The sequence below is a fragment of the Lipophrys pholis genome, assembly GCF_963383615.2.
Source record: "Lipophrys pholis genome assembly, chromosome: 9".
Classification (NCBI taxonomy): Eukaryota; Metazoa; Chordata; class Actinopteri; order Blenniiformes; family Blenniidae; genus Lipophrys; species Lipophrys pholis.
The window spans coordinates 1355259-1373744 of NC_137639.1; positions in this window are offsets into that span (position 1 = coordinate 1355259).

Sequence of the window (18486 nt, forward strand, 5' to 3'; positions counted from 1 at the left end):
GAGGGAGAGCATCAGGGAGGGAAGGCATCAGGGAGGGAGAGCATCAGGGAGGGAGAGCATCAGGGAGGGAAGGCATCAGGGAGGGAGAGCATCAGGGAGGGAAGGCATCAGGGAGGGAGAGCATCAGGGAGGGAAGACATCAGGGAGGGAGAGCATCAGGGAGGGAGAGCATCAGGGAGGGAGAGCATCAGGGAGGGAAGGCATCAGGGAGGGAGAGCATCAGGGAGGGAGAGCATCAGGGAGGGAAGGCATCAGGGAGGGAGAGCATCAGGGAGGGAGAGCATCAGGGAGGGAAGACATCAGGGAGGGAGAGCATCAGGGAGGGAGAGCATCAGGGAGGGAAGGCATCGGGGAGGGAGAGCATCAGGGAGGGAAGACATCAGGGAGGGAGAGCATCAGGGAGGGAGAGCATCAGGGAGGGAGAGCATCAGGGAGGGAAGGCATCAGGGAGGGAGAGCATCAGGGAGGGAGAGCATCAGGGAGGGAAGGCATCAGGGAGGGAGAGCATCAGGGAGGGAAGACATCAGGGAGGGAGAGCATCAAGGAGGAGAGCATCAGGGAGGGAGAGCATCAGGGAGGGAGAGCACATAGGAGGCACGCAGATGAAGAGCCAGACCACTAAAAAGTGGGAGACACATAGATGAAGAGGAGAGGAGACACAAAGAGAGAGAGAGGGAGAGGGGGAGAGAGGGAGAGGGGGAGAGAGGGAGAGAGGGGAGAGAGGGAGAGGGGGAGAGAGGGAGAGAGGGGGAGGTGCAGCAGACTATAGGCTGAAACCCACTGCGGTGTTTAATTGCTGTAAAATAGGCAGTAAGCTTCTTCCCTCCTACTCTTAGTGTTGTTAATGTACCGTTAGCCTCTCTTCCTCCTCCTCCTCTTCCTCCTCCAGTCCTCTGACACACACACACACACACACACACACACACACACACACACACACACACACACACACACACACACACACACACACACACACACACACACACACACACACACACACACAGCAGCAGTGACTAAAACATAGTTTACATTTATAGAAACACACATATAGTCGATGCATCAGGACCGGAGGGAAGTTTCCTTTGGGTGTCCTTCAATCTCTCTCTCTCTCTCTCTCTCTCTCCTCCCCCCCCCCCCCCCCCCCCCCCCCCCCCCCTGCATGTTAAACTCAGCTGCTGGTTGCTGAAGGCTTTAATCAAGGAGGAGGTGCTGGAGATCACTCCCCATCAGCACCTCCTCCTCCCGGCTGGTCTCCGTAGCAGCGCTCACCTCCTGCGTTGCTTCGATCTTCAAAAGAGAAACGAGTCTGCAGGTTTCCATAAGGCACAGAAACGTTTATTTCCATAAGGCACAGAAACGTTTACTGAGCAAAACCAGGCTTCATGTCTCGTTTTCCAACTGCAAAAGAGACGATTCTCATCAAAGCAGCATGAACAGGTTTGGTGAACGCAGCCCATTTAATGTCATTTAATGCTAATTGATAATGCTTTTATTCTGCATGCGTTTTGCGGATAATTTTCCAAGAATGACACCCTGAGTACTAACATGCACAAATAGAAACATTCAAATGAGCATTTCTTCTGCAAGAAATCTCATTTTAAAAACCAACAACGGGTCAAATACAGAAAATATTGTATGATAAGGAAAGCAAATAAAAGTGGTAGGAAGCCAGTTGAAGAAAACGTCTGATCACCATAACAGAAGCATCAAACACGTTAAAACGGGCGATAATCAACAACACAAACGTGTTCAGGCACGAAGCATGAAACAATCTTTGAGCATAAACACTGGTAGTTTCCACCGTCGGGTTCAAATGTCTTTTATTCCATATTCCTGAATGCAAACACACAAAATTGAAAGAACGTGTTATTTTGAAATGATTCTGTGATTCTCGTTTACATGAAAACATTTCAAGAGAAAACTCAGAGTAAGTTTTGCGTTTCCACAGCCACTTTGTGAAAACGATGTCCATCTCCATGGAAACGGCAGAAACAATGAAAACATGTTGGCCACTAGTTGGTGCTGTTGTTAGTTTTAGTACTGACAGCACGCACACACACACACACACACACACACACACACACACACACACACACACACACACACACACACACACACACAGCAGAGAACAAGGAGCTCTAAACATGAACACTGGGAGGACATTCTAGAGGACAGACCACCAAGTTGGATTGTTTGATTAGATTTGATGTGATTTGTTTATTTATTTTGAACGAATGAACAATTTATAATTAGATGAAACAAATGGAAAAGAAAAGAAAAGGAAAAAAAATTAATTCAAAAGTAAATTAAAGAAGCCCATGATATATATATATACACTTTGACTCATTCAAGAAGGGATAGGAAGAAGCCTCAGCTTATCAAGTCCTATTGTTATTACGATGACTATCAAAATAAAACTACCAAGTTGGATTGTTATTACAGTGACTGTCAAAATAAAAGTACCAAGTCCAGGAGAATATGGACTGAGAGTCATGACATCATGGAGGAAACTTTGTTCTGATTGGCTCTACTGAGCATGTGCAGAACTACTAGTTCCTTCCCCTCAGACACCAGAGATCCAGGTGAGCGCCAACAGCCATCTGCTCTGTGTGAAGGAACCGGGAATCAGAACTGAACTTTCTCGTCAGAACTCCTTTCCTCTCTATTTCATTAACCCCGACTTGGTGCACGCGTCCGCCTGCGTCCGCCCGCGTCCCGCCTGTCCGTCACCGCTCAGTAATGTAGCATCCAAACTGCTACATTGTGCGTACAATTATTTTGAAGGTGTGAACATTTTTTTATTTAAAGGGCCTTTTTTACATTTTTTTTTTTGGGGGGGGGGGGGGGGGGGGGGGTAATAAAGATGCTGGTTTGTAAAAGGCTAAACAGGCTGAGTCCACTTATTTTTGAAGCCAGCTAATTGAAGCCAAACATAAAGACCAACGATTGTCACTGACGTCATCCGTCACTCAGTGATTTAGAATTCTTCTTCTTCTCCACTACGTAGCCTCGGTGGTGATCACGGTTTGGTCTGTGTTATAGAAATGTCGAACAGACAGTTGAGCCTTTTCCAGGCATTTGAAAGAAAAAGATCTAAGTCTGCTACCTTCACCACTATGCTGCTAGCTCTTCTGCCTCTTTGGCGGTTGCAGCCGCCGCCACTGCAGACCCAGGCCCCGAGCCCACCGAGGACACACAGCAGCAGCAAATGGTTCAGGCTGATGAACTCGAAACGGCATCTGACTGTTCAACTGAAAGCAAACAGCCAAGATTCCCGCCTCCGGAGGGTGGGCGCCCCCAGCTACAGTCATCTGTGGGAAGATACGGAAAATCCCGGAGGAGTGTTTTGATGAGAGCATTTACCCCTCTCTGCGTGACAGCAAAGGCCTTGATGGAGTTGTTTGCGTAGCTATCAGGAGACATGGTTCTGAGAACGAAGACACTTACTGACTGGAGTAATGCGAAAACAATAGTTTCCAGACACACGTCATCTCCAGCAGTGCCCGACTGAGTGCAGGTGAATTTGCTGATGTTGCTTTGGGAAAGAGGCGGTTATCCATTCTAAGTTAGATCGCTCACATGAACAAGCAGCCGAACGCACTAAACATTGGCTGAAAGCAGCCATTGAGCTCATCGCTGTTTGTGGACAGCAAAACCTGCCCATTCCTGGCCGCACTGATGAGCGCAGTAATTTCCAGGTGCTTCTGAACTACCGCGCTGCAGGAGATGAGAAACTGAAAAAGCATCGGGAAAATGTACCACGCAATGCCAAATACTTCAGTCATCAGATCCAGAACGAGTTGATTGAGTTGAGTGAGAAACAGATTCAAGACACAATTCTGAACAAATGCAGGGATGCGGAGTGGTTCTCCCTTTTGGCTGATGAGTCTTCTGATATAAGTAATGTTGAGCAAGTAGCTCTTGCAGTGAGATATGTGGACTGTGTGAACCGCAGCGACTCTGTGCACGAGGACTTTTGGGATTGTTTTCTACTGCTGACACTACAGGCGAGACCTTAACCCAACTGCTGCTGGACCCTTTAAGAGAACTGGATCTGGACCCTGCTCATATTGGTGGACAGGGGTATGACGGGGCTGGGAATGTCAGTGGAAAGGTGCGAGCCGTCCAGGCGTGCATCAGAGAACAGTATAGTGTAAGTGCACTGCAGCAATCGTGCTAAACCGAGCCATTGTGCACTCTTCAAAAATCCCTGTTGTTCAACAACTCTGAATACAGCTCAAGAGGTAGTGGGCTTCATTCCAGCCTCCCCAAAGCGTCTGCAGTGTTTGCTGAGCGTAGAAGAGTAGAAAACACCTTCAGAAGTTTTCAGACACGCTGGTCTCAGCATGATATGTGCCGGTCTACAGTAATCGAAACCTACGAGGACGTGTTCACCACAATGGCTGAGCTGAAAATGGACTCTGACGCCAAGTGCAGCTCCATCACATCCTCGCTCACTGGGCCATGGAGACGTTTCAGTTCATCGTCTGCCTCATCAGCACTCAGGAGCTTCTCCACTGCCTCACACCACTGAGCAGTGGGCTACAGAACCCAAACTGTGAACTGCCTATGGCTGCGCAAATGGCCACAGATCTGCTGACAGAGCTTGAGAGAAAAAGAGAGGACTCCTCATAAGGCAAAATATGGGAAAAGCATGCTCGCTGCCGCGCTTGATGAAGTCGTCCCATCTTTGATTCGCGTCGCCAAAAAACAAGCTCAAAGGTCTGACACACCTGCAGAAACCCACCAGAGTCCCGGGAAAGGACCAGTTTCTTGCCGTCCATCGACCACCTGACCACAGAAGTGAGAGACAGAGTATGCCTTGCACTACCACGTCTTAAAGCCCAGTACCTTCTCCTCGATAAATTGCCCCTTGTGACAGATGATTTATGGATGGAGATAAAGGAGGAGGATGGTGCACTGATGCCCAGTGTTGACACTGCAGACATGGAGTTGGCGCTATGGAGGCAGCCCAACAAGCTGAAGGATGATTCACCTGTCACCAGTGACGCTCTCTAAGTGCTGAGACTAACTGCAGACTTTTATCCTAATGTGCATCCTGTTGTGAAGGTTCTCCTAACAATGCCTGTGTCCACTGCCTGTGCTCAGCGTTCATTCAGCTGTTTACGTCACTTGAAAACCTACCTCTGGATCATCTCAGAAGCGGATAAAACACAGCAGCCCCGTACCTCATGTGACCGCCGAAAACGTCTTTCCATCGTCACGGAAACGAGCCGCTGCGAGAGGCCCTGTGACGTCACGCTATCCCAGAAAGAGCGCGCTGAATGCCCCTAGTGGCCGCCGGAGTCATTCCAGTCTCGGTGTATGGCCATTGGGATGTCGCATCGAATTCACTGCATCCCCGGTGCCCTCTGGCGGCCGTCACGGTCATTACACCGACCCTCCGATGTTTGCCTCCTCCTGGTGGACGTTCAAGGTCATTACACACACACACAAACACACACACACACACGCACACACCTAACCCTTAATTTTTATTTAAGATTGTTATAATTTGTACAGAAATATTAACTAACTTAAATAAACCTTTTTCCAGATTCTCTGGTGGTGCCCCTTTTATTATTAATGAGTCAATAACGAATTTATTCAAATTAATAATTTTTCATCAATAAATTTTTTGGGATAATTTATCAGCTTTAACTTATAAATCAATTACTTTAGGAGTTGTGAACGAGTAAATGACACTTCCATTAATAATTTTTGATAAAATTACTTCCAGTAATAATTTTTGATAAAATTACTTCCAGTAATTTACAACCACAATTCCTAAATAGTATATACGAAGTGTAAATTGTGAATGAAACCACAATGCAATGCCTTTCAGATCACATGAGCCAATTTGTTATTCACAATAGAACATATATAACATTTCAAAAGTTGAAACTGAGACAGTTTAATTATTATCCACAAAATTTGCTTTTTTTAGATGTTCAAGCTGCAAAAGATCTCACAAAAGTTGGGACACATGCAAAAAAGGGCTGAAAAAGCAGTTCATATATAAGAAAATCAGCTAAAGAACATCTAGCAAGAAATTAAGTTAACTGGCATCAGGTGCGTAACATGATTGGCTATAAAAGGGACGTCTTAGAGGCTCAGTCTCTCTGAATTAAAGATGGCCAGAGGTTCTCCAACCAGTGAAGGCTTGCATAAAAGCATTGCGGAATACTTTAAAAACAATGTTCCAGTGCCAGAAAATAACATCATCAGAAGATTCAGAGAAACTAGAAAAATCTCGTGTGTAAAGGACAAGGCCGAAAACCTTTCCTGGATTCTGTGATCTTTGGGCCCTCAGACGCCACTGCATCGCTCACCGGCATGATTCTCTCATTGACATTACTAAATGGGCCCAGGAATACTTCAATTAACCACTGTCTGTCAACACAGTCCACTGTCATTGACATTACTAAATGGGCCCAGGAATACTTCAATAAACCACTGTCTGTCAACACAGTCCACTGTGTCATCCACAGATGTCACCTAAAACTCTATCATACAAAAAGGAAGCCATTGTCGAGCATCATCCAGAAGCGCCGCCGTGTTCTGTGGGCAAAGGCTCATTTCAAATGGACAGCAGCAAAGTGTCAAAGTGTCCTGTGGACAGACAAGTCCAAACTTTATATTCTTGTTGGAAATCATGGGTGTGATGTCCTCCGGGCTAAAGAGGAGAAAGACCAGCCCTCCTGTGATCAGTTGAAAAGCCTCTGATGGTCTGGGATGCATGGCTGCATATGGTGTGGGACACTGGCATGTTCTAAACACACCATGAATGCTGGAAGGTATATAGAGGTGTTAGAGCAACACATGCTCCCCTCCTGACGACATCTATTCCAGGGACGGCCTTGTGTATTTCAGCAGGATAATGCAAAACCACATACTGCAGCTTTACCACAGCATGAGTCCGTGTGCTGAACCGGCCTGCAGTCCTGATCTCTCCCACTGAGAGATCTCAGAATGAAGCCAAAGGTCCGTCAGAGGAGACCCAAACTCTCCAGCAGCTGGAAGCCTGAAACAAGAGGAGGATCAAAGTCCCGGGGCTGAACTCAAGACACTTGTCTCCTCAATGTCCAGAGACCTCCAGTCTGTGTTGAAAAGACGAGGGGACGCTCCACCCTGGTACCCAGGCTCCTCTGTGACCTGGAGCAGACATCACATTTCAAATGAGCTCATTTTCAGGATAAAATTGTAAAATTTCTCACTTTCAAAATTTGCTGTTATCTCAGTTCTATTGTGAATAAAATACCGGCTGCTGAGATTTGAAAGTCATTGCATTTTGATTTTATTTACAATTTACACTTTGTCCCAACTATTTCGGAATTGGGGTTGTATTACTTTCAGTAATCTATTACTGAAAGTAATTTAATGCTAATAACCAAACATAAATCCCAACAGCTCTCAGTCTGTCACCGTTAGTTCTTTCCTACAGGCTTGGTTTCTCTACATTGGCGGCTTATTGTTTATCATTTTTTGTTAATGTTCTGCATGAAACTTGTTAAAATAAAAATAGTTGTGAAAAAGGAAAACGTGTTTGTTCCTTTGTTGACAGATTTATTCTGAGGTTAGTTCAGGCGTGAATCAGTGATTTGGAGGCATTTTTCCTCGAAGCTGCCAAACCTCAGATCACATTCCAGTGAGGACAAACACTGCTGGTCACAACTAGAAAGCTTCACTTGCACTGAAGGAGAAGTCTCCAGATGTTAACCCATGTAAAAGAAGTGTAGACTGAGCACATCTGTCCTGGAGGTGAGGCTCCTTTGTTCTCCTGGCTGTCTGGAGGAGGAGGAGGCTTCATCTCTACATGTCCCCAGCATGTCCCCAGCATGTCCCCAGCATGTCCCCAGCATGAATAAACTAGAGCTGCAGTCCTCACATTACCAGTCATATAATCTTACACCTGCAGGTAAACAAAACGCCGTCTAAACATCACACATGCAACCATGAATCAACAACACACAGCTCCCCTGAAGAGAAAGCCTTTTGTTGCTCTACTCTCCCGCTCTTTACTGCCATCACCTGCTTTTGTAAACTGGGTTGTGCTTTTAAAATAGCTGGCAGAGCTATTTATAGATTCCTTCAGTTTTAGGAAGGGGCTACTGGTGAGCCAACTGTCACTCAATGTTGTTTGTTCTTGTTTTTCTTTTACTACTCTCCAACCTTAACTTGTCTCGTAGAATTGATGCTTGTGTCGCAGTAATATTCATGACGCTGGAATTTAAACGGTTTAAACGGTGGTGGTATGTTGTGAATTAGAATTGGTTTGGTATTGGTGATATGGTACTAACTTGGTATCGGATCATGAAGAAAATCTTGCTGGAATCAGTTTGAGCTATCACTGTGGGTGAGGGCAGAGTGCTGACTGTGCAGGTCTGACATGTCAAGAGCCAACACCACATCCTGCAGCAGCAGACACAGAGACAATGATGTAGTTAGTCTGCCAAACCACAGGAGGGCGCTGGTCCTTGTTTCTGTAATGAAACCACACAGACATGTGTGGGGAGAACAATATGTTATAGATGTGAACCAAATGGAGAGACGCAACACTCTAGTGGACTGATGATGATTTGGATCCTATCAGGAGAGTCTCAACTATTAATCTACCGATATCAACGATCAAACTAGAACACGACCGAGAGTCAAACCGCTACGGGTCGGCCATGTTGGTTTACAGATGCATGAGCAGAAGAAGTATTTACATCAGGAAGGGAGGGGGAGAGATGCCCAGTAAAAGCACTCCACCGCCTCCATCAGTCTCTGCAGGGGGGAACCACGACCCTGAAACAATCTCTCCACCTTGAGAGCCAGGATGAAAACCTTACGATACAGTGGATCAGAACTCCAGTGTCATGGAAACGGACCCTCAAAAGTGAAGCAAGTTTTGCGGATACGCTCGTATTCATTGTCGTGTAAACACGGCCTGTGTCTTATTTTCACCAGTTTGAAAAGAGTAATCATCTCAGCCTTATTGTGGTGAGAGACATTTCCTCCTCTGCCTCCCACCACTTTATATTTTCTTCAGTCTTTACATCTCTTCTGTTGCTCTTGTTTTTCATACAACTTTGATTTTGTGACAGATCATTGTCCTTTTTCTGGCTTTTCTTTTGGCCAAATTCTGATTTATTAGCAGTAACTCTTCATATGTTTGATAACTACTTCCCTTTCATTCTGTGCTAACAGGAGGTTCTGTGCTCCAGCCTGCCAAGGCATGAAAAACATTTCCCAGGGCAGAACCTTATTTTGAGTACTCTTGGTTGTCCAAGGTGTCCCCCATCATTTGTAGTAGTTTGCCTGCAAATGAGCACATGTCGCTGTGCAATTTTACACATTTCAGACAGAATCTTAGGCCCCGTTTACCCAACAACATTTTCAAGTGTAAACAGAGAATTTCGTTGTGTTCCGGGGTCCATTTACAAAATAAAAGGGCTCCGAGCCACTGGAAATGCAACTTTTCTGAAACGCTGCTCCTGATCATGAGAACCACGGCTGTAGTAAATAGTTCACCGTTATAACAATCCAGTTTGGTGGTTTTATTTTAACAGTCACCATAATAACAATCCAACTTGGTAGTGTTGGGATTTATGGTTGGTTATTAGCATTAAGTTACTGTAAGTAATAGATAACTGAAAGTAATAAATCACTGGAAGTAATTTATGAAAAATTGAAATTATTAATGGAAGTAAACAGTCATTTACTCATTAACAACTCCTAAAGTAATTGACTTTTAAAAAATGAATAAATTATCAAAAATTATTTATTTATGAAAAATTATTAATTTGCATAAATTTGTTATTTATGTATTAATAATAAATTTGAAACTAAACTGGAATTAGCTCATACCAAAATATCAGTCTCGTTTGTAAAAAGTTTATTTAAGTTAGTTAATATTTCTGTGTAAAATATAACAATCTTAAATAAAAGGGAAGGTGTGAGATCCGAGCACAGACTGTTACAAACCAGTGAATTGTCAACAATAAATACACAATAATCACCAAGAAGCGTTCAATTCAGCTAACAGGCGTTTATTAACAAAATGTATTAATTCATTGATAATTCTGAAATCATCTCATAAATCAACACATTCAAGTAGCAAACGACATCGAACACGGAGATCTAATCTATTAAACAGCAACACTATGTACAAAGAGTGTGTGTGTGTGTGTGTGTGTGTGTGTGTGTGTGTGTGTGTGTGTGTGTGTGTGTGTGTGTGTGTGTGTGTGTGTGTGTGTGTGTGTGTGTGTGTGTGTGTGGTCTGGAGTGATGAGGGTGATGGGCGTAATGACCACGAACGTCCACCAGGTGGAGGCAAATGTTGGCGGGTCAGTGTGGTGACCTTGACGACCACTAGGGGCGTGTGGCGGCGCACAGAGGGAGAGCGCAATGACTTGATTTGTCCACCAGGTGGATGTCAAGAGGGATTGCGATGACCCACGCGACCACTAGAGGCGTTTGACTCGCTCTTTCTGGGGACGCGGCGGTTGCTTAGCGACCAGATAAACAAGACTTCCGTCGAGCGCGCATACGCGAGGACGGTCTCGGAGCGAGGCGGTCTACCGAGGGCGTAACGAACGGGCGGTTCTGTTGGCCCGGTTCTGAGCACTGGAGTTCTAAGTGGATGTCGGGATATGCAGTTAGAACTCTGGTGATCGAGGCAGATGTGGTCTTGCAGCAGCTAACAGTTGGTTGCTACATGTAGCTGTGTGTGTGTGTGACCTTATCTGATCAGGTAAGGGGGGCGCAGGGCTGCGGGCAGATCTGGGTTAGTAGAGAAAGGGGGGGGGGGGGGGGGGGGGCAAGAAAGGGGGAAGACAAGAGACAGACTGAGAATTCTGGCGACGCTCGGTTCTGAACCCTGGTTCCTCCACACAGAACTTCCAGTGGACTGGAGCTCACTTGGACCTCTGGTTCTGAGGTGGGAAACCCGAGTCCCGGACTTGGTTGGTGCACGTGAACGTGCGTACACAAACAGATGAGATGCTGCGGCCTTCTCAGCGGCTCATTGAAACACACATTTCATGTTAGCTTCACACTAATCTAACAATATCTCTGCCCAGACAAAAGCTCTATCACCGTCCGTGGCTGGACAGTAACGTCCGTGGTGTTGTTGGTTCTGTGAGGCAGTTTAGCTGGTTGTTACCAGGTCTGAATTCAGGACGCCGAATTCAGACCTGAATTCAGAGGCCTGGCTTCAGCTGCAGGAGTGGACAGCGGGGCAGATGATTTGGAGACGAGACGCTGGCTCGGGTCTCCAGAATCCCCCAAAAAAAGAAAAAATAGAGGAAACAGAAGAAGTAGTCCAAACTGTGTCCTGCTCGTCCAGCGGGCTGGGTTTGGTTCTGTCCCTTGGACCTACTTGGTGCTCTCTTTACCGTCCCGAAGCAGAGACGTGTGTCCCTCTCGGTGGTCGGATTGAGAAGCAGAGAGAGTTGGTAGGAAAAGAGTCTCACCAAGTTGAATTTCGGACCCCTGTGGTGTCGAGTCGGGTTCGACCATCACCATTGGTTCCCACCCTGGGGGGGGTTGGAGACTTCCTGGGGTCTTTGCCTTGCTCCCTGCTGTCTTATGTCCTGTTCATTGTCCCTGGTGATTCTCCTCTGGGGGAGAATCTTCTGGAGGAGTTCAATGGAATCTTCAGCCCAACAGTAGTTTTATTTTGGCAGTCACCTTAATAACAGTCTAACTGGGTGGACGGTCCACTAGAATGTCCCTGTTCTCCCAGTGTTAATGTAGCGTATGGTTCTTTACTGCATGTGTGTGTGGTTTCATTACAAAAACAAAAACAACCAACAGCTCCCACTACTGGCCAAATATGCTAACTACATAATTTTCGGTGTTTCTGACGATTCTGTGTAAACGGACATCGCTTTCATTACATTTCCAGGTAAAACTGAACTCCTCTGACAAGAACGAACAAAAATGAAACTATTTCACTTAAAACCTGTCATGCAAACGTAAAAACTGTAAAACCAGGCGAAGGTCCTATTTGAGTTGTACAAAGTGAGCATATGCAAAGTTTCATGAAACTACGACTGCAGTCTGGAACTATATGAATCAAACCTCACAACCTCTGCATTGCTCGCATGTGCTGTTTAACAGACACACACACACACACACACACACACACACACACACACACACACACACACACACACACACACACACAATATAAGAGCTGACTGATGACTTAGAATTCATTTGCTGATGCTGCACGGTGTATCCTGAAGGAGAGTGACTAATCCCCACCTCATTGTGCGCCGGTGACACTTCATCATAGCCTAAACCACGGGGCCTTTTGTTGCATTCATCATTCTCCAACCTGCCCCCCCCCCCCCTCCATAACCCCACCATGGTCTTCAATCACTTCCACCATCTGCAGCTGGAACAAAAACCAGCCTTCCTCCATCCCCGTGCAGCTCCCAGTCTTCAGAAGACCTCTGTCGCTGTGTAGCCGGCTGTCTGCCTGTCACTGGGCTGTGTTCAGGTGTCCAGAGGTGGACTGAGGGGGGACACATGTCACACACGTCCAATCATAACAAGCTAGTAGAGCGTGGTGATCACATTTGTTCGTATTAATGACTTCTGCAGGAAATTCCAACATGTTGGGGATGCACAGTCTCTGCACCTGTTTGCAGGCTGTCTCCAGGGATTGGAATTGCTTGTGCAAGTTTTAGCCCACAGCTTGTTTATAGTGCTCAGTGGAAAACGGCTGCTGCGCTGAAGCATGGCGCATCTGGGAGGCTGCAGCGACTCGGGCTGCAGCGGCTGACCAGAACTGAGAGGAGGCTGGACGAGGCTGGACGAGGCTGGACGAGGCTGGACGAGGACACAAACACACCCAGTGAAGTGAAAGTGGAAACAATTTGTTGGGTGTTGGAGGCAAATTTATTTGACAACAGTGCTGGATTCTGTTGAAAACAAAACTTTTTGAAAATGCTTCAACTCCATTGAAACAGGAGGAAATCATTTTGTAGCATAGTTTTATTGTGACAGTCACCGTAATAACAATCCAACGTGGTAGCTTTATTTTGACAGTCAACGAAACCACAATACAACTTGGTAGTTTTATTTTGACAGTCATCGTAATAACAATCTAACTTGGTAGTTTTATTTTGACAGTCACCATGATAACAATATTCATATACTCTTATACTCTTCAAACTCAGACCCTCTGTAAGTTGGTGTAAATATAAACTGGTGGAAACTTGACGTTGTACTTGTGAACACGTGTAGCGCTGCCTATTGAGTGTTTGCTGCCATGAAGATGGAGTATCGAGCTTCTATTGTAAATCACATCGGATACTGTGAGGAGTACATGCTAATACACGAGTTACACACAATATCATTTGTTGTTGTTGTTGTTGCTTCTGTTTCCCTCAGCTGGCTCCACAACACTTTAACTTGTGGACTTTATATGAACGTACCCAAGCACTAATACACTTGTGATTTGGTAAGGTTTAGTAAAGCAGTATCTTCAGTTGGAGATGCACCGATACCGCCTGTTTATAGGAGTACTGATCTTCAGCTACTTGGCGATACCGAGTACCAATATGAGCACTAGTGGAACAAATCAGAGCGTGGCACATGACCGGGCCCTTTAAACCCAAATAATAAAACTCATCATGACATCATTTCACAACACACACATTCCCTCAACAGGGGCTACGAGCTTCACCACCACCAAGATCAACTACGTCATTTTGAAGAAGAACAAACCAAGAGAACAACAAAAACAACTAAATGTAGTAGCTGCTCCATCACTAAAGGCGTGTTTCCACCACACATAAAGTGCAGGAATGGTCCGGTACGGTCCGGTATGGTCCGGTACGGTTCAGGTTGCCAGCGTAAGAATTTGGGATTTCCCGGAAAATCCCCCTCCAAAGGTGGAGGCTTCTCTGTTACCCCTCCTTCGGGGTACTCAGGACCATGGAACAGGTCTGGTTTTGAGGAGCCGTTTGCTGATTGGTCAGTGATTTACTACACACCCTCAATATTTTAATATGTGGCTGGATGAATCCTCTGTTGGTAACAGATTCAGCTTTACAACTTTCATGCTGGTCCCTAAAGAGCAGACGTGAGGCAGGACGGAGACCGGGACTCTGGAGCAGACGTGAGGCAGAACGGAGACCGGGACTCTGGAGCAGACGTGAGGCAGGATGGAGACCGGGACTCTGGAGCAGACGTGAGGCAGGACGGAGACCGGGACTCTGGAGCAGACGTGGGGCAGGACGGAGACCGGGACTCTGGAGCAGACGTGGGGCAGGACGGAGACCGGGACTCTGGAGCAGACGTGAGGCAGGACGGAGACCGGGACTCTGGAGCAGACGTGAGGCAGGACGGAGACCGGGACTCTGGAGCAGACGTGGGGCAGGACGGAGACCGGGACTCTGGAGCAGACGTGGGGCAGGACGGAGACCGGGACTCTGGAGCAGACGTGAGGCAGGACGGAGACTGGGACTCTGGAGCAGACGTGAGGCAGGACGGAGACCGGGACTCTGGAGCAGACGTGGGGCAGGACGGAGACCGGGACTCTGGAGCAGACGTGAGGCAGGACGGAGACCGGGACTCTGGAGCAGACGTGGGGCAGGACGGAGACCGGGACTCTGGAGCAGACGTGGGGCAGGACGGAGACCGGGACTCTGGAGCAGACGTGGGGCAGGATGGTGACCGGGACTCTGGAGCAGACGTGGGGCAGGACGGAGACCGGTACTGTACTGAGTCCACTCGTCACGTCGCTGGCCGGTGCTCCATTGCATGAACCACCGCTTGCCCCCGGTGCTCCGGGACGCCGGCACTGGTCCGAGCCCTGAGTCCTGGTGTCTGTCCTGGTATCGTCTATCATCTCTGCCTCCATGTGGGAATTGCAGCGTCACAACCAGCAGAGCGACACCGGCACCGCCCGGCGACGGTCGCTCTGTGGGAACCAACACGGACGTTCAGCTGCATAGTGGTGATGAGAAAAAAACAGTTTGCATGACCTAAGCTCCTGCGGGTCCAGGACGGAGAGGCCCGTCCCCCCCAGCCCGGAGCCGGCTCCCCCAGGTCCCCGGGGGCATGCCGTCCTCCCAGCCCCTCCTGAAACTCCGCCCCTGAATACGAATACGAATACGAATACGAATACGAATACGAATACGAATACGAATACGAATACGAATACGAATACGAATACGAATACGAATACGAATACGAATACGAATACGAATACTTCGATGCACACTCTCTTCTCTACCTGCTGCTGATGGAGCTGATGGAGCACGTAAAGTAATACTTTCTTTTAAGAGTACAAATACTCTGTGCAGTATCGAACCCGATACCCGATGCTGGTATCCTGAGCTTTAATATATTCTATGAGAAGTTTAATTCCTGAGGCATTGTGAGGAAATCTCTTTTAGTGTTTCAGTTTCAGAGAAGAGTCTCATTGGTCTAAATATTTCATTTCTCGGTGTGGAGCTGAACGAGGGCGACGCTCCGTCTTTCAGGGAGAACCGTCCTCCGCCTGCTGGGTCTGTGGCACCAGGGAGTCTGACAGTCTGGTCACTGGGAGGCTCACAGCAGGAGAAGTGGAATCTTTTCTTTCTTCCTTATTGATCTTGTGACGCTCCGAGTGCTGGAGTCGACCGTGAGACTGAAGTGAAGCACATGTGAGCCGGAGAAGGAGAAATCCTCCAGTCAGGCACCAGACAGACGGACATGCTGCTTTGTGAGTGGCTGCCTGGACGCTCAACAAACCACCAACAGAGCAGTCAGAACGCAGTGCAGCTGCTATAAAACGCCTCATCACCTCGTGTTCCTATGAGTCCTGTCTAAACACAAAGCGCTCGCTCTTCCTGTAACCCCCCCCCCCCCCCCCCCCCCCCACCCCCACCCCCACCCCTGTCTCCTGCATCTCCTTCAAATCTTATTCACAGTTTGCATTCAGTGATATAAAGTCAAATAAACAGAGGATCTGGCTGCTGGTTGGGAGCTGAGCGAGTTGCCATGATTTGTCGCTCCTCCACCCGGGCAGCAACTTGGCTGAAATTATGGGGCTATTGATTATAAAAAAGAGCATTTTTACTGAGAGCAGCAGAGCAGGGCCAGAGGCAGGCTGGGAGAGCAGAGGACTCCCACTTTATTAGCTGCACCTCCGCTTCCTCCACCCTTCCTCCTCTCATTTGAAGCTGACCTGAAGTTTCCCAGCAGCACATTTCAGTCTTCATTTGCTAAAACATCTCATTCTTTTCTACCTTGAAAATCCATTATGATTCATCTGAGCCCGAGGACATCGGCTATCAGTTCTCTCATTTCTCGCTCTCCTCTTCTCGCCTTCTCTTTCTCTTCTCTCACGTTAAAGCTGTGATTTGTGCATTAAGCCTCCCTATTAAATCCACTCTTCCTTTCCACTTGCCTCCCTCTCTTTTGTCAAAGAAAACAATTTTGTGCCTGGAGGTGGGCTAAATGTCTGAAACACACACTGATGAACCTGAGCCACGTCACACAGGTTATTGCTGCCATATTTTGTGTGCGAGTGGGAGTGTGGTGTGTTTGTGCTCGGGGCAGCAGCCAGACTGCCAGACGTGCTCCGTCAGTGTCACATGAATAAACCCAATTGTCCGCATCCTCCCAGATATTGCATAACAGGCAGCGAGAGCGAGCGAGCCGGAGCAGCCGCAGTAATTAGCCCATTAACCCTAATGTGTCTGAATCATGTGGGCGGGGAGACGGCGTGGCGTGGAGCGCAGGCTGGCTCGCCACTTCACCAGACCTGCTTCCACCTCAAAACCAACATGGCGACAGACATCAAACACCTTCTGCTCCCCGCCAGCTCCTCTGGACATTATCCCCACACATCTGGGCTGATGACTCAACTCATATTCAGGCCGCCTGGACTTATTTACATTATATGGCTGTAATTCCATTAAAACAAATATTCAATGAGTGTTGCTGCCCTTTTGTCTTTTTTTTTTTACCCAGAATAACTTTCAACATAACACAGTTCATTTGACGATTCTTCAACTTGGAATGTCACAAACATGAACGACCGACTGCCAAAGCTGACTTCTCTGATTTCTGGTTGTTTATGAATATTTCTAATCTATTAAACAGTCTAAGTCAACATATTGTAGTTTAGGTAAGAAGTGTTTCCTTTCCACCATCTTCTCTGCTTCCTCGTGGGAGGCCTGGAGTTTTTCTCTGTTTTGTGTTTGAAGCTATAGAAATAAAATTGTATTGAATTATATTTCCGCCTCCAGAAGGAAACCACTACATTTATTGTGAAGGTTCTGCCTTGTCTCATATGAGGTGTTTTAAGAAGAAAAGACTTCCTGTGATGAACCAACTCATCAAACCGGTACTGAAAGCTTCGTAGCAATGACAGGAGTCGGTGTGTAGTGGCGTGACACCAAGGTGCATTATGGGAATATGATGAATTAGGTCTGCTGGGCTCATGCCTTCATATGAATATTACATTGATCATGTTTCAGAGCAAACTGCCATGAACGTGACATTGTGAATGATGAATGATTTCAGCAGCATTGTGTTGACAGTCCAGTGGAGCATGTGTGGGATGTGCAGGACAAACCAGTCAGTGAAGATTCCATCATTCCTCCTCCAGCAGCCCTTCAGAGCAGCCCGAGGTCAGACGAAGGGATGAAAGACTCAATCACATCATTATTATTATGATGACGAAGGTTAGCAGCTTCCTGTCTCTGTCGTACAAAGACTCCCTCACTTAGTCTGATAAGAACAGGAACTGTTGGAGCAAAGTCCCACGATGTAAAGCCGTTCTACTGAGGAGTCCAAACCGCCTGGCTGGATGACCGACCAGAAGTAACTGATGTTTACAACTGGGATAGCAAACACATCTGGTGGAGGTGGTATTACCGCCTCAAAGGACTGTGGATTTATGACAACATGCATCAGAAGTCCGGTTTCCAGAGAAGCTTCAGACAATTTTTGAAAGAGAATTTTTGAAAATAAAATGTCAAAACAAAGACATTTGTTCTTTACAACGTTGCATGAAGAGGAGTCATTAACAGCAGGACGTCTAAAATCCACTCAGGTTTCCTGAATGAGAACAAAAAAATATGTTTCAATAAATTCTGACTAAAACCAAATGGAAACATTTGGAGTCGTCAGGATTTCTACAGGTTGTTTTGATTCATTATTAAAGATGGTGGAAAGCACAAACTGCCCTACATGGGAACTTGCAGAACCAGACCCAGACTCAGAGGAGGAGATACCTGCAGAACCAGGCTCTGCTGCTCTGGTTGGTTCAGGGGACAGGAGGGGAGAAAGGATTGTAGGAAGGGATTCAAACCCGGGTTCTTTAGGTTCTGACTCTCAACTGGTTTTCAAGTGAGCCACCAAACAGAGAAGAGGAATGAAGCCATTCTGTGGTGGCAGAAGCCAAAGTCTGAGATCAGTCTGGAGTTCAACCTCTGATGGAGTTCAACCTCTGATGGAGTTCAACCCCTGATGGAGTTCAACCTCTGATGG